This window comes from Ursus arctos, unplaced genomic scaffold, assembly GCF_023065955.2.
Source record: "Ursus arctos isolate Adak ecotype North America unplaced genomic scaffold, UrsArc2.0 scaffold_6, whole genome shotgun sequence".
In the NCBI taxonomy this organism is placed as follows: domain Eukaryota; kingdom Metazoa; phylum Chordata; class Mammalia; order Carnivora; family Ursidae; genus Ursus; species Ursus arctos.
In genome coordinates, this window is record NW_026623078.1 from 53,757,953 (window position 1) to 53,780,841 (window position 22,889).

General features: G+C 51.3%; 1 long non-coding RNA gene and 1 pseudogene across 3 annotated transcripts; one reads left to right on the forward strand and one right to left on the reverse strand.

The window, feature by feature from the left end:
• The first annotated feature begins 5,773 nt into the window (after window positions 1-5,773).
• On the forward strand, window positions 5,774-6,325 carry LOC113252641 (28S ribosomal protein S24, mitochondrial-like; annotated as a pseudogene).
• Window positions 6,326-15,603: 9,278 nt separating this feature from the next.
• LOC130542896 (uncharacterized) lies at window positions 15,604-21,441 on the reverse strand. 3 transcript variants are annotated; one of them, XR_008957770.1, is made up of 2 exons: window positions 20,897-21,441; window positions 15,604-19,669 (listed from the first exon to the last, which is right to left on the reverse strand). It is a non-coding gene; the product is annotated as an uncharacterized LOC130542896 (long non-coding RNA). The 3 variants fall into 3 exon arrangements; XR_008957771.1 differs by having other exon boundaries at window positions 15,604-20,296; window positions 20,897-21,419; XR_008957769.1 differs by having other exon boundaries at window positions 20,154-21,419.
• Between the last annotated feature and the right edge of the window lie 1,448 nt (window positions 21,442-22,889).

Genomic DNA, 22,889 nt, shown 5'->3' on the forward strand with positions numbered 1-22,889 from the left:
TCTCGCTCTCTCTCTGTCAAATAAATAAATAAAATCTTTAAAAAAAAAAGTTAAACATAGAGTTACCATATAATCTAGCAATGCCACTCGTAGGCTTATGTCCTAGAGAATTGAATGCAGGTGTTCAAACAAAAACTTGTACACAGATGTTCATAACACTATTCACAATAACCAAAAGGTAGAAACAACCCAGAAGTCCATCAACTGATGAATGGATAAACACATTGTGATATAACCATACAATGGAATATTATTCAGTCACAAAAAGGGATGAAGTACTGATACATGCTATGACATGGGCAAACATTGTGGGCTAAAGAAGCCAGACACAGGGGCGCCTGAGTGGCTCAGTTGGTCGAGCATCCAACACAGGTTGGTTTTGGCACAGGTCGTGATCTAGGGGTCGTGAGATCAAGGCCCAGCTCTGCTCCTCACTCAGCCAGGAGTCTGCTTGGGATTCTCTCGATCTGCCCCTCCCCCCTTCTCTCTCTCTCTCTCTCTCTCTCTCTCTCAAATAAATAATTTTTTTTAAGCCAGACACGAAAGGCCAAAAGTTATACAATTCCATTTACGTAAAATATCCAGGATAGGCAAATCCATAGACAGAAAGTAACTCAATGGTTGCCAGCAGCTGGGAGGAGAAGGTAATAAAGAGTGACTACCTATGGAGGGGGGGGGGGTTCCCTTTGGGAGTGATGGCAATGTTCTGGAACTAGACAGTAGTGATGGTTGTAGAACATTGTGAATATATCAAATGCTACTGAATCATACACTTTAAAATGGTTAAGATGGTAAATTTTATGTTACGTATATTTTACCACAATAAACAAAAATGAAGGAAGGAAGGAATCAGCCACTGCCATGATATTCTAGTGCTGGGCCCCGGAGAGGCAGACTACTAAATCCTGGCCTAACCCTCACAGAATATTCAGGCCAGAAGGGCAGCAAGGAGACAGATGATTTCAATGCAGAGGGAATGCAAATGACCCAGGTGGAGAAAGGGTTTCCAGAAACAGTGAGCAGCTTGCGTGGAGGCAGGGGTGGGAAACAGCTTGGTGGTTTGGAAAACAGCTGATAGTTTGGGTTGCCTGGAGAGCAGGGGAGAGGAAGAGGTTTCCGGCAGTGGTGGTCAGGCCAGATTACAGAAGAGCTCACACACCTGAGCGAGGAGCTCAGACGTTACCCCATAGGCAGTAGGGAGTCACTGAGGAATTTTAAGAAGGAGAGTTACAGAATCAGATTTGCAGTTTGCATGTCCTTGAACCTAAGGATGTTCCATAAGTCCCCCAAAGCAGCTGTGGTGCAATACCCCCTTCACACCCCTTGGACCCTGTTCATTCTTCACTCACACATATATTAAGGGGCTTGCTCATAGGTCAGGTGCCCTGCAAACAGAGACTCTGAGGTAGCAGTTTGTATGTGGAGTGGCCTACTGGGGGCAAGGGTAGAGTAACACCTATAGGGGAGTAAAGGAAGCAAGATTGGGTAGAGGCAGAGGCTGAACTGGGGTGCATTTGCAACAGACACCTTAGTCCACCCCACAGAAAGCTCTGAAGCTGGGATGTCCTAAGGAAGACAAGGGGGCAGGTCTTTGCACCCCTCATCCACCTGTCAGTCATTGGATGCAGCCTGTGCTCCAGGAGGGGGCACAGCCTTGAATGGAACAGCTCCCCTCAACCAGGGGCACTTCCTGGGGAGGGACTGGGGGCAGGGTGCCTGGGTTCTGAAAGGTGAACTGGGCAGTGCCCCATGACATCCACTGCCAGCCTCCTGGGTTCCAAGTTCTTTGCAGTCAAGTGTTTGTAGAGCTGCCCGCCCTCAGCAGAGTTTCGCTCAAGTGTTTCAGGACATCACCTAGAACTCAGTTCCTATCTTTCCCCCCACTCACGCCTCCCCTGTCATCATCAGCTGCTACCACCGGAGCTGCTGAATTCCTCTCCTACCACACCACCTGGCTGCCTGCATAGGAACAGAGCTACATGGTCTTTTCTGGCAAAATGGGGGACGAGGTCCCCTCCCCCCGAGACACACTCTCCTAGAGGAGCCCTCAAGAACTCCTGTGCCTCAGTTTACAGGGTTAGCTCTTTATTTGGCCCTTGCTGGGCTAGGGAGTGAAAGCATGGGAAGCTACCGTTCCCAGCCCTGGCTGCCCAGTAGCATCCCCTGGGAAACTAAAAAAAAAAAAAAGAAAACCAGTGCCTGGGCTCCACCCCAGACCAATGGAATCAGAAACTCGGAGGGTGGGGCCCAGGCACTGGGAGTGCTTTTTCAGTCTCCCCTGGTGATTCTAATATGCTGCCAGGGCTGAGAACCACTGACCTCAATTTTTATTTACGAAGATCAGTCAGGGAGTATGGAGGACAGAGATGATTCAGGGGAGAGAAGTGAGGGCCTGACCCAGGCTGGTGGTGATGGGAATGGAAAGGAGAGGCTAGAGATCCCAGGACTAGAGCAGGCTTAAGGCCCGGCAGGGGAAAGTTGGAGGAATCACCTGAGGAGCCAGGAAATGCTGGTACCTGGGCCCCGCCCCCAGGGCTCCTGATTTGATTGGTCCAGGTTGCTGAAGGCGGCACCGGTGGGGGTGGTGGTGTGGGTGTCAAAGCCGCCCAGGTGATTCTAATGGCAGGCCAAGTTGACAGCCAGAGCTCCAGGTCAAGCCACAGCCTCTTGCCTTGGGAGCCCCACCAAGCAGGTGTCCCAGGTGTCCAGGTGGCCGCCACCCATTGTTGACAGCCAGCCATGCTTCTCGCCGTCTGGACCCTGGACTGAGGTCTTGAGCAACACCAGTTTCTATCCACTCTAAACTCTCACCCTGCCGCGCCCAGCCTGGCTCCCCGGAGAATGTTTGAGTGGGGCTGCTCTGCAGGACGAGGAACTGGACAGCTGTTTTGGACGCTTGTTCCCCGGGGGGGAACATGCTGGGCTGTCTGCCCTGCCCACCAAATGCACTGGCCTGTGGTTTATCCACTTTAGCATTTTCTTATATAGGTGATTTGTTTTTCCCAGAAAGGAAACAGCTCTTTTTCTTAAGACAAATATAATACCTGATTGTTGTAAAAGAAAATGTTTTTTCCAGAATATGAAGAAAGTGAAAATCACCCTGAATTCCAACACCTGGAGGTGCCCCCATGGAGAAAGAGCAAAGTCCCTGACAGCCGGGAGCTTGCCTGGCCCTCACAGCCGAGTCTCGGTCCGCTCCTGTTGAGCATGACCGGCTTCACAGAACATCAGCCAAGCTACTGGATTGTGAAGGTCAAGACAAAAACAAGACCATTCTGCAATCACGTCTGAACGAGACAAAAACAAGAGCATTGTACAAACCACAAAAATAACCAAACATCACCCTATCCTGGCTAATGGATGACTGCTGTTTTTGTTTTCACCAATTATAGCCTAGTTCCATTTCTTTCTTCATTCTTATCGCTCCATTGACAAGAATTAAGATATCTAATCATAAAACTACCCCTCTTCTCAGCAGCATCCAATCCAGAGCAAAGCCCTGCTTGCTTGAACCGTCTCCCCAAAGCACAAACCAGATTCTAATTTGCTCTTAGCATCCTCGTACTGAGATAACCTGGTGTTGTCCATGCTGTGCACTCTTCCTCACTGCAACCAGCAGATAAACCCGACCACACACGTATTCCCGGTGGCCTTCAGTTAAAGAGCATGGCAATGGTCGATTTTGGAATATATCCTTCCAGATATCATTTTCCTATGCATATAGATACAGCTTTATTTTAAATATGAGAAGACACTATAATTCTAATTTGCACTTATCTTTTGTTAAATTAACAATATCTTCAGAAAATCATCATTTTAAACAGCTCCATCTGTATGGATGTTTTAGACTCGCTAATACCACTCTTAATTGCATAATGCTGTGTCTCTGTAGGCCTATTGAGAGTAAGCTTATATACTTTTTTTGAAGATTTTATTCATTTATTTGAGAGAGAAAGAGAGCACAAGCCAGGGGGAGGGGCAGGGGGAGAGGAAGAAGCAGACTCCTCACTGCGCAGGGAGCCCAACGCACAACCCACTCGGGGCTCAATCCCAGGACCCTGGGATTGTGACCTGAGCCAAAGGCAGATGCCTAACTGACTGAGCCACCCAGACGCCACTCATATGTTTTTTTGATATCAGCCATGGGCTGCTGGCTCTCTCCAAAAATCCTGAGAGGGATCATCTCTTCTCCAGGCTTTGGTATGGGGAAGCCACAGGTGAGGGAGAAGTTGGGACAACTGGTCTCCATGGGGCAGAGCACTGGTCCTCCCAGGTGAGGCAGGAAAGGTGGCCCCAGAAGCAGAGCCAAGCTTCAGAGCTGGCCCCCAAAGGAGGTTTTCGCTCCCTACCCCACTCCAAGTGTCTCCCCCCCAAAGATCAGGGACATGGAACACATTTGACCCTCAGCTTTCAGATCATCTGCTTTAGAAGGGAATCCACTTGGGATAATCCTGTTTAGAAACCATTTTGATAGATTTATGTTTCAGAGGAAGTTTCTCCAGGGCAGTGAAGCCAACAAAATTCTGAAACAGCAAGGTCAGTTCAGCTCTGAACTAACTTAAGATAAGTCCATTAAATCAATGCCAGGAAATGGGCCTTGTTCTAGCTCAATGCTTCTCTAGCTCTTCTGTGCCCTCCAATCACTTGGGGATGCTTACAACCAAACCTTGATTCCACAGGTCTGGGGCCGGGACTGAGAGTCTGCCTTTCTAATGAGAGCCCGGGCGATGCCGAGGCTGCCAGAATAGCCAGGTCCCCACTGTCTGGCTGGGACTGAGTCCAAAAAGTCTGGTAAATCCATCCTCATTGCTTACCAACATGCAGGCGGAATGTGATGATCACCAAGGGACATATTAGATCTCTCTTCCCACCTCTGAGAAGTCTTCACATCCCTCCGAGGGATGAAGCCACAGCCGGGTAAATGTCCTGCTCTATGGCAGCTAAAACACGAGTTTTGATACCACGTCCTACTCACGTGCAGCTACACTTGGGTAACGACCGGGTGGCGTGGACAGGATTGGCTCCCAACCTTCCCACTGCAGACTTAACTGGGAGCTTAAACAGACCTGCTTCCAAAGAGCCTGCTTTCAAAAGAGGAATGACCCTGAGGCCCAGGAACCCCTAAACTGGTGCCCTCTGCCCATCTCTACAATTATCCCCATATAAAAGTTCATCAGTCCCTGGGGCGTCTGTCTGGCTCAGTCGGAAGAGCATGCAACTCTTGATCTCAGGGTTGTGAGTCCAAGCCCCACACTGGGTGTAGAGTAAATAAAAACTTAAAAAAAAAAAAAAAGTTCATTATCTCAAATTGAGGGTTGAAAACAAAAATAGGTTCAAGAGCTTAGCTTACTTCATGACTGACAGATTCATGAATGGTTACTAAGGGATATGGGGAACCAGCAAATTGGAGAGGTGACTCTTACCTCCTCAGGCAACCCTTTCTCTCCCTCTCCTTTTGCTGTTGGGTCCTTGCACCCAACCAGGGCTGGGCCTTCCTCCTACTCTCCAGCATGCCTTAATGCCTTCCACCCCCTCCACCACTCCCTTGGTCCCTGTTTGACACCCTCACCCTATTCAACAAGGAGTGTGGTTGTGGAGGGGCCGCTGAACAATATCAGTGGATAGCGGCCATGTGTTTGGTGATCAAATTCTGCATCAAGCAGTGCTGAGTTTCCAGTTTCATGTCCTAGAGCTGTGTGTCCAATGTGGTAGCTGTCAGCAACATGTGCCCAGCTAAATTCACATTAATCGAGCGCGCTGCGCTGGGCCCAAGATGGCGGCGCCCGTGTGCTGTCAGGGGCTCGGGTCCCGGGTGCCATCTTGGAGCCGAGAGCTGCTGTGCTCCTGGTGCATGCTGCACACATCCGCGGTCTGAGCCAAGAACTGGGCGGCCCGAGTCAGAGTGGGCAAGGGGGACAAGCCGGGGACCTACGAGGAGGCGCACGGGCCGCACTACATCGCCCATCGCAAGGGCTGGCTGTCGCGGCACACAGGTAACCTGGATGGGGAGAACCATGCGGCAGAGCCAACAGTGGAGGATGTTTTCCTTGGAAAGTTCATGCTGGGCACCTTCCCACGGTGTCCGGCCGACCAGATGATCCTAAACCGCCGCGCTAACCAGTTGGAGATCTGTGCCCCGGTCCTGAGGCAGCTGCCTGCACACAAGTTTCACTTCCTGGTGGGCTACAGTGAGACTCTGCTGTCCCACTTCTACAAATGTCCTGGTCCGTCTGCACCTCCAGACTATGCCCTCCAAGGTCGTGTATAAGTACATCTAAGACAGTCACCTTTTTTGCATCAGGCTTTAGCCTGTGAAGAACAGAAACGTGTGGGAAAGGAGTGAAGTGGAAATGGAGAAATACATCCTCTCACTGTGTCAAGGATTCCTTTTTCAAAGCTGCTGTTGAATAAACAGAGCTTCCGTGTTAAAAAATAATAATAAAAATAAAAATAAATAAATTCACATTAATCAAAATTAAATAAATTTTAAAATTCAGCTCTCAGTTGCACGCCACATTCTAGGTGCTCGAGAGCCACATGTGACTATTGGCTACTGTAGTGGATGGTGCAGATATATAATGCTCTCTAGATTTTCTCGTCAAAATCAAACAAGGCCGTAGGGTGCCTTTGTGTGACTTAGAAAAAGGTACCCCTTTCTCAAGACACCTCACTGACCCTTGCAGGAGCAAGAGAGCAATAAATATTCAAACTACAACCATGTTGTAAATGGCACCCCCACTGTTGGGCAGTGCACAACCTGCACCACCATATGCAGCCACCTTGATAAAAGTCCTTCGTTGATATTTTGAGTTTCACTTCTGTCTTTCCCACTTCAGACCATGTCTTGTTATCTTTTCCCTTCTGAAGGCGTTTTGCAGTTGGCCTCTGTATTAGTGTCCTAGAGCTGTAGTAACAAATTACCACACACTGGGTGGCTTAAAACAACAGAAACATTTTCTCTCACAGAAGTTCAAAGTCAGGGTGTCAGTAGGGCTTCACTCTCTCCAGAGTTTTCCTTCCTGACCTCTTCCAGCTTCTGGTGGCTCCAGGCTTTCTTTGGCTTGCAGCTGCATCACTCCAGTCTCTGTCACTGCTCCCACACAGTCTTCTTGTCTGTGTCTATGAATTCTTCTCTTTTGCTCAAAGGGCATTTGTCATTGGACTTAGTACACCCCTGGATAATCCAAGATGCTCTCGTCTCAGGATTCCTAATTACATCCACAAAGATCCTTTCTCAAAATAAGGTCATACTCACAGGTTTGGGGCATTAGGACTTGGACACACCTTTTGGGAAGTCACCAGTCAACCCACGTGAGTCCTGTTGCATGAGTGGCTTGATTGCCACCTTCATTTGGTCACACTCAGCAGGCTTCTGCCTGATGAGTTTTCCTCTAAACTAGACTGGACCTAAAGTAGAAGTTCTCTCTCATGGCAGGGAGACCCATCTCCCGGGCAGGCACCAGGCCCCTCGTCTGTGCCAGTGTAGTGGAGGCCGGCACTCCTTTCCACCTCAGGATCATCTGTGGGGTCCCCACACCTTCTCAAACATCCAGGGCAGGTTCATTGCCTTGGGAGCGTCTTCAGCTTTCCAGTCAACCCCCCTACCCCCACCCCCTCCACACACACCAACCTCTGAGGAGGGCTCTGCTCAGCTAGCCAGCCAAGGCTTCGGGGGGACAGTGGGTTGATAAACATCGGACTGGGGATGTGGGACGAAAGGGAAAGGGAGAGAGAATATTCATAATAGTAACAATAATGATAGCTACTACATGGTGTCGGCCATGGGCCAAGACAACTTCCAGTCTTTGACGACTGTTAACACGATAATCCTCGCAACAAGACTCAGCAGTCAATGCTCTTATCCCACATCAGAGACAAGAGATCTGAGGCAGAGAGGGATTAAGTAATGTGCCCAAGTCTGGGAAGTTTCAGAGCCAGAATTAGAACTCAGGCAGTCTGGCTCCAAAATCCACACTGCAACCAAGAGAAGACATGGTGTAGGCTGGATGTTTCTAGGAAATTGGAGGAGATGCAAATGTGAAAGAAGAGTTGAACCTCAGGGGAGGAGGCACAAGGAGAGCTTGGAAGTCCATTTCGTGACTTTTCATTGACGGACAGTGAGCCTCTTTGAGCAGACCATGAGCTGTGTGGGCCCTGGCTGGTATTTTCACGCCCCGCCTCCAAATCCTGCCGTGTTGCCCCACCCAGCCAACATACATGCAGAGGCAAATAAATGAATGCACGAGCAAGGTTCATGATTGGGAGAATCCCAGCTCACCCTCCTCAAGCCTCCCCCACTCTCCCCCCACCACGCTCTGAACTGAAAGTCTTTGCCATCTTACTGCTGTGAGGTGTTGAAGGGGAGGGATAGCGATGCAAGGTGGCAGGAGAGTCAGAGAGCACGAGAAACAGCCAAAGCCCAAAGGGGAAGACAAGGAAGGCTTGACCCTCTGTGTACAGAGAGATCCGAGAAGAACTGAGGTGGCAGGGAGAGCACCTAGCATCCCTTGGGGGTGGGGAGGATATCATGGGGGCCTATGTCCCACAGTTTGACCAAATTCAACCAACCCCACAGGCTAGAGTTATGACTTTGATCACCAGGGAGTGTGGTTTTCCATCTCAGGGATTATTAGGTAAGGCGTGCAAGGGCAGGGACGAGGGACAATTCCCTGTGTGCTGAAACCACCACAGCCTATCCCTGAGCACCCACTCGGCTCTGTGGGAGGAGGGCTGAGAGCCCAGGAGATGGAGTTCCTGGTGTGCACACAGAGAAGCACAGCTGTTTCCTTTCAGCATTATTTTCTAGTGCAAATTTCAATCATAGCCAAGTGTTGGAGGTCACAGGGAAGGCAGGAAGCTGACAAGAGCACAGTAACAGAGTTGCTGGTAGATATTTTCTCCCGAGCTAGAATTTTCCTGGGCAGCAAAGTGGAACCGAATGAGCCCAGGTTTTAGAGCCAGAGTGACCTGGGTAGGATTTCTGACCCCACCACTTATTAACTGTGTGACCTAAGAAAAGTTCCATAACCTCTCTGCGCCCGTTTCATCTTCTGTAAAAATGGGATTAAAAGCACCTCACAAGATTATCAGAGCGATGTTCTGCTCATAGGCTGTCCTTCCTTCCTTTCTCCGCCCTCCAGTGAATGTTCTGGTCCAACATACAAACTGAAACTTCCCATGGCAGGCCTGCCCCTTCTCGCTCCCTCTCCCGCCCTGTTCACTGGGAAAGGACACAAGAGCAGCTCCCACACAGCCCTGGGAGGAAGGCCCTGAGGAGGGCCTACACTTCATCACAGCTAGCCTGGCAGGGGGGCTGGGAGGGTGGGGAGACTGCGGCTCCCAGGCCTGCGAGCTCCACTGGCCTCGGGAAGAGACTGTTGGACTCTCACCCAGTGGTTTCTCCAGGGCTCCTGGGCACAGGTGTCCACACTTCCCCTTCCCAGGGCACCTTTGGGCAGTACACAAATAACTCACCCAGCTAATGCCCCGGATTGGCACTCCAACCTTGCAGGAAAGGCCTGGGGATATTCAGTGACCTCAGCCCCAGAGAATGTGGGGGAATTTAGTGTGAGGCAGGGCTGACACAGCCAGACCTGAAGGGGAGGTCAGGGCAGGCTAGGGAGTTTACAGGGTCAGCTGAGGCGTGGGGCCGTGTTTCCATACCCCTGGGGAATCAGGGTGACCCCTCAAGCCCGGGGGAGACAAGCCAGCCTGCTGCACTTACACATTACCCACGTTGCTACCCTGAGCCTGTCTTCTCCTCCACTGGCAGCTCCCCAGAGAAGCCTGAATTGTTTTCAGGTTGACTCCAAGGCTTCTTTCTGCAGCTGTTGGGCCCTGCCTCTTCCCTCCAGGGACACGGAGCTCCAAGAAGAGGCCCAGAGCTTTTTCCCAGGGCCCCACTGTGGCCACCCTAGACCCAGAGGCCTGGCCTCCCTAAAGGCCCCATGACCTGGCATAGTCCTACCAGCCTCTCTTCCAGAACTCCCCCCTCTCTCTATCCCTATGAGGCCCACCCAAGGTTGCCGGATGGAGCAAGTAAAAATACCCAATAAACAGTTAAATTTGAATTTCAGAGAAACAACAAACAATTTTTGCAGTATAGATATGTACCATGCAATATTTGGAACATACTTCTCCTAACAAAATATTTGTTGTTTTATCTGGCTTTCCAATTTAATAGGTCATCTTGTATCTTATCTTGTAACCCTGGCCCCACCTCATTCTTTAAATTCTAAGAATGTCCTTCTTCTCTGCATCTTATCTGTGGGGAGACAACTGGACAGTAGGGTACGTGCAAGGCATTAGTGTTTTTCATGTTACTACAAATATTAATCTGGTTTTAAAACTCTGGAACACTACTGATGTTTGCAAACATTTCTTAAACTGAACTTTTTATTAACTATATATTTTGTAGTCACTTATTGTAGTAAAAACCTCCAGTGGATAATTTCTTCTCCTTTGCTTTTCTTCTTATTTTTGTTACCCATATGTGTTTCGGAAATGCCTTGCTAGTGTATAGGAAACCACATTACTCTTACCCTAATATCAATGCTTTTATAGGAAAATACTCTTTTACCTTTCTTCTGGTTTTTTTTTTTTTTTAGATTTATTTATTTGAGAGAGAGAGAGTAAGAGTGGGGGGGGGGGCAGAGGGAGAGGGAGAGAGAAACCCAAGCAGACTCTACACAGACCACAGAGCCCAACACGGGGTTCAATCTCACAACCCTGAGACCACAACCTGAGCTGAGACCAAGAGTCGGATGCTTAACCGACTGTGCCAGCCAGGCACCCCTCTTCAGTTCTTTTTGAGAAAAGCCCAGCCATCATGTACCCTGTTTCCCTTTGGAAAAGGAAGCTACCAGGCAGGTCCCAGCTTTCTCGAAGGGGTGCCCACTGGTGAATGGCAAACACTCCTGGTATATGCACATTCTTGAAACTGTGCTCTGGACTTGGAGTATGTGAGACCCAAGGCCCAATCCAATTGGCCAGGGCCATAGGGGAGTCTCCCGTTGGGCATACTTGGGGATATAAGAATGTGTCCCTTCTATTTTTGCCTCCTTCTGCAAAAATGTAATCGAAATAGCAATGTTCCAGTGTCCGGGATCACAGGAGTAGGGAGTGGCAAGGCCTCCTCCAGGACAGGCACAGAGGTCCCTGGTCTCAGCCTCTGGGCACGTGGCAGCTACCTGAGCCACATTCACCACATCCGAGGTGTTCCAACGCACCTCAGCTTGGAGGGTCTGACCTGGCAGCCACCGGGCCCCTCCAAGGTCCAGCTCTAGGTCACTGGGGAAGAATCCTTGGAAATATGCTGGCCTTCTCTGGGCAGCACCCTGCCAGGGGAACCAGCCTTGCAGCTGCCCAGCCCCGCTGAGCCCAGAAGCGCAGAAGCCAGGCCTGTGACGCAGGCCTTCCTCAGCCACACCAGGCAGAGCCTCCTGGGTTGAACCCGCAGGGCTCCAGCTGCAGGTTCCCTCCTCCTCCCCCCTCCCGCCTCTTCCCACGCCTCCCTCCCAGGATTCCCGAGGACTTTGTCAGTGTGCCTCACGCCAACATCACACCCACCCTGACTCAGAGCGTGTGAGACAATATACATGCCACTCAGGGGTAGTTCTGCCGAGCTCACAGCACGCACCTGCCTTCCCGGAGCGCGGGCTGGGGAGGCGTTTCTCCTACCTCTCATCTCCTTCCACCTATTAGGAAGCACCGTGGTTAAGCTCTCAGTCTCAGACAGAAATTGCTGGGTCCAAAGCCTGGCTTTCCCACCTTCCAGGGTCCGTCACTTAACCTCTCTGTGCCTCAGTTTCCTCATCTGCAAAAGGGGGCTAATCATGATCCCTATCTCATTAAGCTGCTGTAAGGATTAAATTGGGCAATGCATACAAGGGCTTAGAAAAATGCCTGGCACGTCGTGAATGTGTACTAAACGTTACTTACCGTCCATTATGGAGATATGCCAGGTGTCCTCCGTGGTCAACACGTGGGCCCCAGAGCGGAGAGCATACAGCGCTGGGCACCGAAGGGAAGGCGTCCGGAAGGGAAGCTGTGGTCTCCATTCTCTGTTCTTGTGGCGCCTTGGAGAAAACCTGAGAGCACCTGCGTGGTAGGTTTCTGTTGTGCTTTGTGGCCACCTTTGCATGAATCATTTGAAGGCTCTACCTGTGTTTGGGGGAAATCCCGCAGTAGAGGTCCACGCTCCCCGAGGCAGAAGCCAGAAGCTTGATCTCCCAGCCTCCCTTGCGGTGGAGAACAGGCTCCTCCAATCACACGCATCCCCAAGAGAGGAAGCAGGAGACTTCAGGCACCTCAAGGGCAGGCGAGTCTTCTCCGTTCTTTCCTGTGCTTTTCTATAGAGGGGGTTATAAACTGAATTCTGTCCCCCCACAGAGATACGCTAGAATCCTAACCCTCAGTACCTCAGAATGTGACCGTTTTCGGAGATGGAGTCTTTTCAGAGAGAATCAAGTTAATGAGGCCATGAGTGTGCGCTCTAATCCGATATGACTGACGTCCTTACGAAAAGGGGGGAATTTGGACCCAGAAACACGCACACAGGAAGAACGCCGTGTGAAGATAAAGGCAGAGCCGGGGTGCCGCTTCTACAAGCCGAGGAAGGCGGAAGACTGCCCGCCAACCACCAGCAGCCGCCGAGCGGTACGGAAGCCGCCAGGAGGAACCTCCCTGCCGAGACCTCGATCTCCGATTTCTAGCTTCCAGAACTGTGGGAAAATACGTTTCTGTTGTTTAAGCCCCCCAGTTTGTGGTACTTCTGACGGCAGCCCTAGAAAAGGAGTACAGAGGGGACGTTCCAATGCTTCCGTGTCAAAGGGAAACTCCCGCGAACAGGCAATTTCATCCACTTTATTTACTAACATAGATGGTGCCAAAAAATTCTATGTGCAATGAATGAGTGTCTTCTTCATAGTTCACAGCACAGGGCATACAGGACGGAGAAAGGTCCTACATTCATAGATGGCGCTCTTATCCATCACCATCCAGCTCAGCTGTGGTCGGTGAGGGAGCACAGCTGCAAGGCGACTGCAGAGCCCCCCCGCAATCCCCTCCCCCCGCCCCATTCAACCGGGTCTCAGGGCCCGTGTGGGCAGGAGGGTCTGCTGGGTGGCCGCATGGCCTTGGGGCCTTCAGGACTGGACTGATCACTGAAGAGACCTTAGAAATCCTACTTTGACATTTTAAAACCCACAAGGCCCATAGAGGCTACAAGTGACTTCCTGACCCATCCCTTTCCATGGCATGGCACAGCCACCCAGGTAAACCTCAACCTCAGCTAAAACATACATCAGCATGGACCCTTCCAATATGTCTTCCATGAGATTTTGCTTACCCCAAAGTTTCCTTTCTTCCTTTTTTCTTTCCTCTCTTCTCTTCCCCATTTCTTTCCTTTCTTCATGCATAGCAGGGTCATAATGAGAAGTTACTCAGTGGCAGGGAGAGACTCCGAGTTCTGAAGAAAATGATGATTATGTCTGCAGCCAGTACAGTGGTTCTTGTTGCACATTTCCTAGCCTGATTTCTTCTGATTTCTTTGGACCTAGGCTAATTCCTCTGTGACAGTGGCTTGGGGATGGGGGCAAAGATCTGCACAGCATAGTTGACTACTCTAAGTATGACTGGGGACCTTCTCTCATTTGGACTGAGCGTATGAGAAAATGCATATATGTGAATGAGAAATAGTGGTGGGGTAGGGGGAGGTCGGCCTAGGAAGGCCTTTTCCCAGAGGGAGAAGAGGCAACTGCCACGTGTTCTGTGACGTTAGGCTGCCTGCCCAAGCCTCTCTCCATCTTCACTTGCAGACCAGATCATGATGAGGACTAAAGTCACCCAGATGGATCACCAGGAGTCCAAGGGCTCTGCCCAGCGGGGTTCAGCCTACAGGCCACACCCAGGCCTCTCTGGGAATGGGCCTCCCTGATTCCGTAGGGGCTGGGCGTGTCCCTGACAGAGAGCCCTTTGTGCCTGGAAGAGGATTGGCCCCGGTTTGTTCTGGCAGTCTTCCAGGCTCTGCCCACCTGCAGCCACCCCGCCCCACCCCGGAGCTCCCCACCTTTCCTCTCCAGCTGGGCCTCCCTTCCTCACCGAGTGCAGCCGCCACCTAACTGACGGCAGAACACTTGGGAGGAGGCCTGGGCTTTACCAGCAGCATGACCCTGGGAGCCCCTGGCTAGAGGCCAGGGTGACTCCAAGGACTGCTGCCCTCATGCTGGGGAAGGCTGACAGAGCAGGGGCTGCTGACAGGCCCACCCTGGGGAACCAGGGACAAGAAATAGCCAGGCTTTGGCTGGAGGAGAAAACTCTGAGGCAGAAAAGCCCTTCCCGTTCGACCTGCCTGGACAGGGGTGAGAAACAGCATCATCTGGTTTGCTGCTGGAGAGACACCATCACTGAAGGTCCACAATTACAATGGCAACTGTTCATGTTCCTTTAAAAATTAAATAAAAAAAAAAAAACCCCACGAGAAATCTCATGCTTGTCAGAGTCTTCCTCCCCCGCTGTCGGCTCCCATTATGAATCCGTGGCATCTTCTTCGGAGAGTTAATTACATGTTGTGTGAAAGATACAGGGCTTCCTTTTACATTTTTTTTTCTCCTTGATGGGTCCTAACCCTTTCTGCTGCCTGCCTCTGCCTCCTCCCTGTGCTGCAGGAAAGAAGGGCACACAGGGAGAAGGAGCAGCCTGCCCTACAGCCCTCTGAGCCCGGCTCTTGGCTGCTGACTGCTCAGGGACAGCCCTACCCACCCCGGTGTCATGCTCCCCTGCAGGCAGATTCTGAGTGCCCGCGATTAAGACCTAGCGCAGATGAAGGTGTTATTTCCGGGCCCAGCACTCGGCCCCTCTGTAGTCCATCTCCTTTTGCCCTCCTCCCTCCACCAACAGGAGCACCGAGGGGAGGGCAGCATGAGGATGGCATCCTGAAGCCATTTGAGTGAAGGAACAGGACCCCTTCCAGGAGGTTTAATATAGTTTCTCACAGTTGCTGTTCTTGGTTCTTTTTTCTGATTGCTCCCACCTGTAGCCAGGTAGTTCATTCTTGAGATGGCTCATCTTTTCTCTTAAGAGGCAATGACCAACTCCGGAAGCAACAAGTGTGGACTAATACCTTGAACTATTGCCTCTTTGAGGTGTTGAATTTCACCTCCAGATGAGAAGGCTAATCGCACCGCTGTGGGGCCCTCTCGAGCATGCTATGACTCCCCTGGTCTTGACAAGTCATGGCACTGCAGGGCTGAAGGGCCCTCTTGGCCAAACCCTGCCCCAAGCCAAGACACACCTTAAAGTGGAGAACTTTCTACCATTCTCCAATATCGCTCCAGTAAAGCAGCAATAAAGGAAGCCTCAAGGTTGTGAGTTAAAAGTAATCAGGTCTATAATTATGATTCTCAACTAACTGCACACAGATCAACGGCTTTTTAATGGGGCAAACCTTTCATTGTGGGCTGCCATCCTCCTGCAACTATACCCTTCCTAATTCCAAATTAGGGCAGAGTCTGGGAATGTTAATTCATTTTAATTATTAGCCTAGCATAATTTAAGAAACACAATCTGCTGCTACTGGATTCCAAAATAAAATACAAATGTGAATTTTTCTTTCTTTTGAATATCGTGTTTTACAGCTTCCCGTCTTAGGGACAACCAAGAGTGGACTCTAGAAAAATAAATTAATAAATAACCCCTCTGTTTATTTGGCTTGATTCTTCAAAGCACAGTGTAGGCCGAGAGGGCATAACTGACTGGTGTGACAAATCACACTGGACTACTGATGAGCGGGTTGTCTACAGCCTCTAAGGTGGGGCGGATTCAGCTCAAATGTGCAGAGCCCGGAAGAATGCCAATTCCTGGGCCCTGCGCTCAGAGATCCTGATTTAGTAGGTCTGGGGTGGGGCCTAGAATTCTGCATTTTTAAATAAACAGCATGGTAATTCTGATGCAAGTAGCCACCCAACTACATGTTGAAAAATTCCAGAGGGGTTATGGCTATGGCTTATAAGCGTAGAAATCAGCTGGACACCCAGCAGCTGCTGCTCTTCTCCCAGCCACAACTTTCCTGGAATGTATATTGCAGGAAACTATTTAGATACCTGTTTTTTAAATGACATAATTTTTTTCCTCTTTGGTTATAAAGCTATTGCAGAAGGGCGCCTGGGTGGCTCAGTCACTTAAGTATCTGCCTTCGTTTCAGGTCATGATCCTGGGGTCCTGGGATCCTAAGCCCCGTGTCAGGCTCCCTGCTTGGCGGGGAGTCTGCTACTCCCTCTGCTTCTTGCTCATGCTCACTCTCTCTCTCTCTCTCAAATAAATAAAATTTCAAATAAATAAATAAAGCTGTTGCAGAGAACTTATATAATGCCATAATAAAAAAATAACAAGTCACTCATAATCTCTCCATAAGGGGTGGGACTATTAACATTATGTTGTGTTTTTCTTCTCTGTATATTTTTTATAAAGCTGACAACATACTGAATATATCATGTTATTTCACTTCCCCCATGTTACTATTTCTTTTCTGAATATATCATTTCTAAGGCTATATAATATCCCCCTCGTGTGGATGTGACTTAATAGCCATCCCTTAGTGTTAGATGTTGATGTTGTTCCCAATAATTAATTATTATAAACAATATTGAGTTGGATATCTCCATGCCTAAAGCTTTATCAACATTTTTGCTGACTTCGATAGCTGGATTCCTAGAAGCAGATTACTGGATTAAAGGATATGAATGTTTTTAAGGCTTCTGATAAAGAGACTGCCAACTTGCTGTTCCAATTTGCCCCCTCGCCAGCATATAGTAGAATGTCCCTGGGTTGACCACCCCCCTGGCCTGTGTTACAGCCTGATGGCAAAGATATCACTCTTACCATATGTCAGGGTTGAATTATTTTCCCTAAAAAAGATATTGTGGAGTCCTAAACCCCAGTACCTGTGACCTTATTTGAAAACAGTCTTTGCAGGTGTAATCAAGTTAAGAGGAGGTAATTAGGGTGGGCCTTTGTCCAATATGATGGATGACCTTATTAAGAGGAGAATGCCATGTGAAGACACAGACACACAGGGAGAACGTCATGTGCTCATGGAGGCAGAGATCGGAGTGACGTGGCTGCATGCCAAGGAAGGCCACCTGAAGCCAGGAAGCGACAAGGAAGGCTCCTACCCAGAGTCTCAGGGGCAGCATGACCCTGCTGTCATCTTGATTTCAGATCTCTAGCCTCCAGAACTCAGAGCAAATAAATTTCTGTGGTGCTTGGTTATGCATTCCTAGGAAATGAGCATACATACATTCCCTGCATTGGTGTCAGCTGGGCCAGAAATGGCTGAGGTGCAAAGGACAGTTCTTGCTTCCTTTCCAAAGAGTGTCCAGGGCAGCGAGTTAATCTGTCCTTCCTGGGAGCATTTTCTGCCCCTATGCACAGAAGCATGAGTCCAGGGCCCAGCATGGGACTCTAGGGCCCATCATCCATCAGAGCAGCTGCTAGAGGATCTGGTTTACCATTTTCCCTCAGTCACATCTCGCATGGTAGAGGGGCACCGAAAACAAACTTTGCATTTTTCTTCAAATTCTTGGATTTGACTCAATGGAGTAAGTATTTATTAGGCTCTTTCAACACCTCCTGGATTAAAACCTTGCTCAGCGGCTCAGACATGCCTAGTGTCTGGGCAAAGGTCATCTTTGTCACTAATAGGCTTCAGACTGATTCATCATCAGGTTTCTCTCAGACCCTTAACCCACGATTGGTTGGTGGATTGTACTCCTATTACATTCTTTACTTCTCCTAGAAATATGTTGGTCTTTTCTCCAGGGGCTTCTGAAAAAGAGCCCATTGCTCTCTAAAGTTGACCTTCTTGACCCGGGACAGAACCTAGACCTAAAGAATCCCAAATGGAGAAAACTATACACAGGAAGAAAATTATATCAAGAAGTTTTTACCCCTACAGTTAGAAAGTCTAAAACAGGGGCGCCTGGGTGGCACAACGGTTAAGCGTCTGCCTTCGGCTCAGGGCGTGATCCTGGCGTTATGGGATCGAGCCCCACATCAGGCTCCTCCACTATGAGCCTGCTTCTTCCTCTCCCACTCCCCCTGCTTGTGTTCCCTCTCTCGCTGGCTGTCTCTATCTCTGTCGAATAAATAAATAAAATCTTTAAAAAAAAAAAAAAAAAGAAAGTCTAAAACAGGGGTGCCTGGGTGGCTCAGTCGTTGGGCGTCTGCCTTCAGCTCAGGGCGTGATCCCAAGGTCCTGGGATGGAGCCCCACATCGGGCTCCCTGCTCCGCTGGAGCCTACTTCTTCCTCTCCCACTCCACCTGCTTGTGTTCCCTCTCTCACTGGCTGTCTCTCTCTCTGTCAAATAAATAAATAAAATCTTAAAAAAAAAAAAAGTCTAAAACACTTGAAGCTACTCTTTATTGAGTACCCTTTACTGAGTGTCTCTTATTCTTCTGGTCTTCACATGGGCCCTAAGACATAGATGGAATGATCCCTATATTACAGGTAAGTAAAACCAAGGCTCAAGCAGACTAGCAGGTGGCCCAAGGTAGCAAAGCTCACACATGGCAGAGCCAGAGGTAGAGCCAAGATTTTCTAACAGTGTCCTGGGCTCTCTGCTCTATTACGTGGCCAAGGACGGCATAGAGGAGATTCGCTTCTCTGTGGAGTGATAAATGCTACCAGCGGATGACAGATGTTTTGAGGAGTTAGGCCAAACTTCAGGAGACAGATATTCCTAATTTAGCTCAGTTTTCTGGTATCTGCAGTAATACAGAATTTTGTTACATGACCCCTGAAAATAGTCAAATCTCTGCTAATTCATCTCTTGATCTTATATCTCACTTTCAACATCTTTCCCCCAAAAGTTGCCCCCAAAAAACAAAAACAAAAACAAAAGTAAGACTTGTAAATGCATATGAGGAATCTTACATTTAATAGTCTTTGAAAAAGTTTTGTGAAGAGACACAGCCGCTCAAGGGGGGGAAAAAAAGAGAGAGAGAGACGGCCCCTAATATTTTTTGTATGAATGTATTTCCACAGGACACGATAGCTTTAATGAAGTCCATCTGTATTCTTGAGTATGGATGTACACACAACGGGCTAGTTTTAGTGAGTTGCACTGAAATTCCATTGACCCTCTGTCCTTGTTCCAATTGCTAAGGGAAGGAGCAAAGACTTTCTGCCGAATGGCCGCTGGAATCCGTGAGGATGATGAACCAAGGACCCAGAGGCTGGGCTAAACCATCAAGCAAAGAGCAGGCTGGGTCAAAACCCGAGATGAGGCTCTCATGGAAGCAGACACAGCAAGCAGGAAGCCCGGTCAGACACAAAGGAAGCCTATGAGGCCAAGCATGGGCAGAGGAGGGCAGAGCTGACAGCTAATTCATTTCCTCAGGAGCTCCACCAAGGGAGAACTGCAAAGATGAAACTGGGCCTCCCAGTGGGCCTCCGGGTGGAGAGGGAAGTTGGACTCAGCAAAACCTCTGAGGCCAAACAAAGCAAGGGAAGAGTTACCTGGATGCATGGGCCAAGTGCACTCAGACGATGGGGCAGGAGAAAGGCGCTTCCCAGAGAAGGTGGCAACTGAACTGAGCCCGAACCAGAAACACGAGAAATCAGAATGTGAAATGGTGGAGGAGGTAACCCCTACCAAGGGAGTTCTCAGCCTGGAAAAAAAAAATGCGGAAGTTGGGGGATGACAGCGTTTGTGGCTTAAATATCCGGTCACAGCCCCCCTCCTGCACCTGGCCTTAGTTCCCAAGATAATCTCCACTGGCCCAGCCCACCAGCTTCCCCAAAGGGCAACCACACAGGGCCCAGGACCTTCCACCACTAACACTTTCCATACCAGTCCCTGGCCACTATTTCTGCCCTCTGACGTCACAGGCCTCTGCATCTTGACCCATCTCAGTAAATTACACCCCTCGATTTCCCAAGAGCTGTCATTTTTAACTCTTTTCTACAGAGGCCTCTAGCACAGAGCTTCCCAGAAGTCTGGTTCAGTGCTATTTTGAGTTGGACTGGATTGGCAGAAATGAGCCGCCCACCCGCACACTTGGGAAAAGGCTGTCCAGGGAGAAGGGGGCCAGGAGCTCCTTCCTGCTCTGCGTGAGTTGGAATGAGGGTCATATGGGGCAAGAAGCTGCTCACATGGTCCCTGTTGAGGCTGTACTGACAAACAGTTCTGGACAGATCCGGGCGGGTTTTGTTCACCCAGCTGTTGTGCTACTTCTGCCTGCAAGATGAGACACGGACACCCCCCTCCCGGGCTGGCATCACTTGTTGAGCCGTGGCTTTGGAAAGAACAGCAAGTTAAATCCCGGAAAGAGCCTGAGAATGAAATCCAGCTGGAGGCCCACCAAGGACAGTTGTGTCTTGCTCATCCTGGCGGCCACAGCCCCCCTCCGGCACCTGGCCTTAGCTCCCAGGATAACTCCCACTGATGCCGCCCACCAGCTTCCCAAAAGGACCACCACACAGGGCCCAGGATGGTGGGGTGAGGTGGGATGGAGTGGGAGTGGAAGAAACCCAAGCGCTTGCAGGGGTCTGCAGCCTTTCTGTCCTCCTGGCTCCTCTGCCTTCCTTCCTGTCTGCCATGGGTGGGGAACCTATCTGGGCTAGAGCAGCTTCCGGATGCCTGGTAGGTTGCAGGAGGGTGCTTTTAAAGGGTGCTTTTGTCCTCCCTGAGCATCCCAGAACCACGGGATGCAGCCTCTCAAAGCGGTTACTGAAAACGGTCTCAGTGGCAGACCATCGCACCCGGAGCCCCTCCAGCCTTGTTACCCAGAAGAAGAAGCCCATACTCCCCCACGGGTCTCATTACTGCCTGCAAATAGCCCATCTCCTGTCTTCAGGGGGCTTTGGCCTAAGTCCTCAGGTAGTAATAAACTCACCTTTGCAAGGAGTCCAGTTCTGTACTTCACATGTTCTTACAATTCTTCTTTCCTCTTTTTATACAGCTTCCTTCCATCTTCCTACCACCAACCACCCCCTTCACTAAACCGCCACCCACCCTCTATTTACTGAGGTTCTGTAAACCCTGGGACATACATCCTTTTTGAAGGGTATGAGGTCGGGGTGGTCTCCAGCTTCCACCCCATCCCACCACGGTCAGGGGAGAAAGTTAGGTTAGGCCAGTGCATTTCTTCAGGCTCGGCCAGAGCTGCCCCCATCGAAGGGAACTGGACCTCCTACTCCAGGCACATTTGTTCCCTGGTGCCCTGGGGTCGAGGGTGTCCACCTCGAGTTCTCTCCCTCCCCAGGGAACTTGGCCTGCAGCGGTTCCCAGCAAGCCCCCCTTCCCCGAGCCACTCGGGGCGGGGCCAGCCACCCACCCAGCGCCGGCTTCAGCACGTGGCTCTGGGGCGGCAGGTTTCCTCCCCGCCCCTGTAGCACCGCAGGGTGGTTTTCACCCCCTTTCGCCCCTACCCCCCGTGACTTCTTGTAAAAAGCTGCGCGCGTCCCCACCCACCTCCGCCCTCCCGCGGCTGCCAGATCGGGGCCGGCCCCCCTCCGCCTCCCCCGGAGGCAGCGCTTTCTCCGCCCCTGGCAGCGGGCTCCGCTTCGGAAACTGTTGACTCAGAGGGTGGCCGGGCGGCCAGCGTCTGATGTCAACCTGGAGCGGGACCAGGGGAGAGGGGGCGGGGGCGCTGGGTGGCGGGGGAGGCGCGGGGCCGAGCCCGAGGGCGCCCGGCCGCGGCGGGGGGCTGTGCGGCGCGCTCGGCGGCTGCGGCGGCCCGGGCGCCCGTGAGTCACGGTGCGTCACCGGAGCAGATGCCCGGGGCGGCCGGTGGCTCCCGGGCTCCCGCTGACTCATCAGAAAGCCCGGCCGCGCTGCCCGGGCGGCGGGGGGCGGGGCGGCGCGGCAGCTGGGGGGGAGGGGGGAGGGGGCAGGGGAGAGGCCCGGGCGGGCGGCAGCCGAGGTCTTCTGAGGCGCGTCGAGCCGGAAAACCCCGAGGAGGCGGCCGCGGAGGGGGCGCTGGGGCCGGCTGGCAGCTGCCGGGGTCACCTGAAGCGCGGGGCCGGCGGCGGGCGACCGGAGAGAGAAGCAGTCCCCGCCCCCCAGCTGCCGGCGCGCCGCGTCAGGGGCCCACCCGCCCCTCTTCCGCAGTCTAGCTGCACCTCGCGGGGCCCCGCCGGGGTGAGCTGGGGGTGAGGGCCGCGGGAGGCTCCCCCGCCCCGCGTCGCACACGCCCACACGCCCAGCTATCGGGAGAAGACGGCTCCGAGACACCAGCCCTGGCCTCGGCGGCGCCCGAGGTCGTGGGGCTCTTCCCCCTCCCTTTAAGACTTTCGGTGTGTCTGGGAAGAGACGGCACCAGCTTCCAGGGCCTGGAAGCCTGCAATCCCGGTCTCATTCTTTGTACCCCGCCCCTCTCCGGGGGCATCTACCCTGCTGCTGTAGCCACCACGTGCTGGGTCAAGGCCTGGCCCTGGCGCTTTCCTGTCATTGCTGGCTAACCACAAGGCCCCGTGCTCTCAGAAAATGGAACAGAGGAGCCAGAGAACAGAGGGGCGCATGAGCAGAGAGAATTTATCTGGGTGACTGTGCACCCTGTCCTGGAACAGGGACAAATTCTGTAGCATTCAAGAAATACGTGAGACTCATGTATGCAAGGTGCTCCCCATCCCCAATGACAGGTGGGGGAGGAAGAGGCACAGAAGAGTCCATTGGTCCTCACCCTGCAGATACAAGCTGGCCAGGGAAACAGCCGTGGGCACACCTTGAGCAGAACTGGGGGGACAGGGGTAACAGGCACATACAGAGGCCCTGGTGAAGGCTTCCTGGTGGAGCTGGCACGAGGGTAGGGACCTTGAAGAGGAATGATTTGAACAGATGGGGAAAGGACATTCCAGACAGAAACAAATGCCTGGAACCAAAGCCTA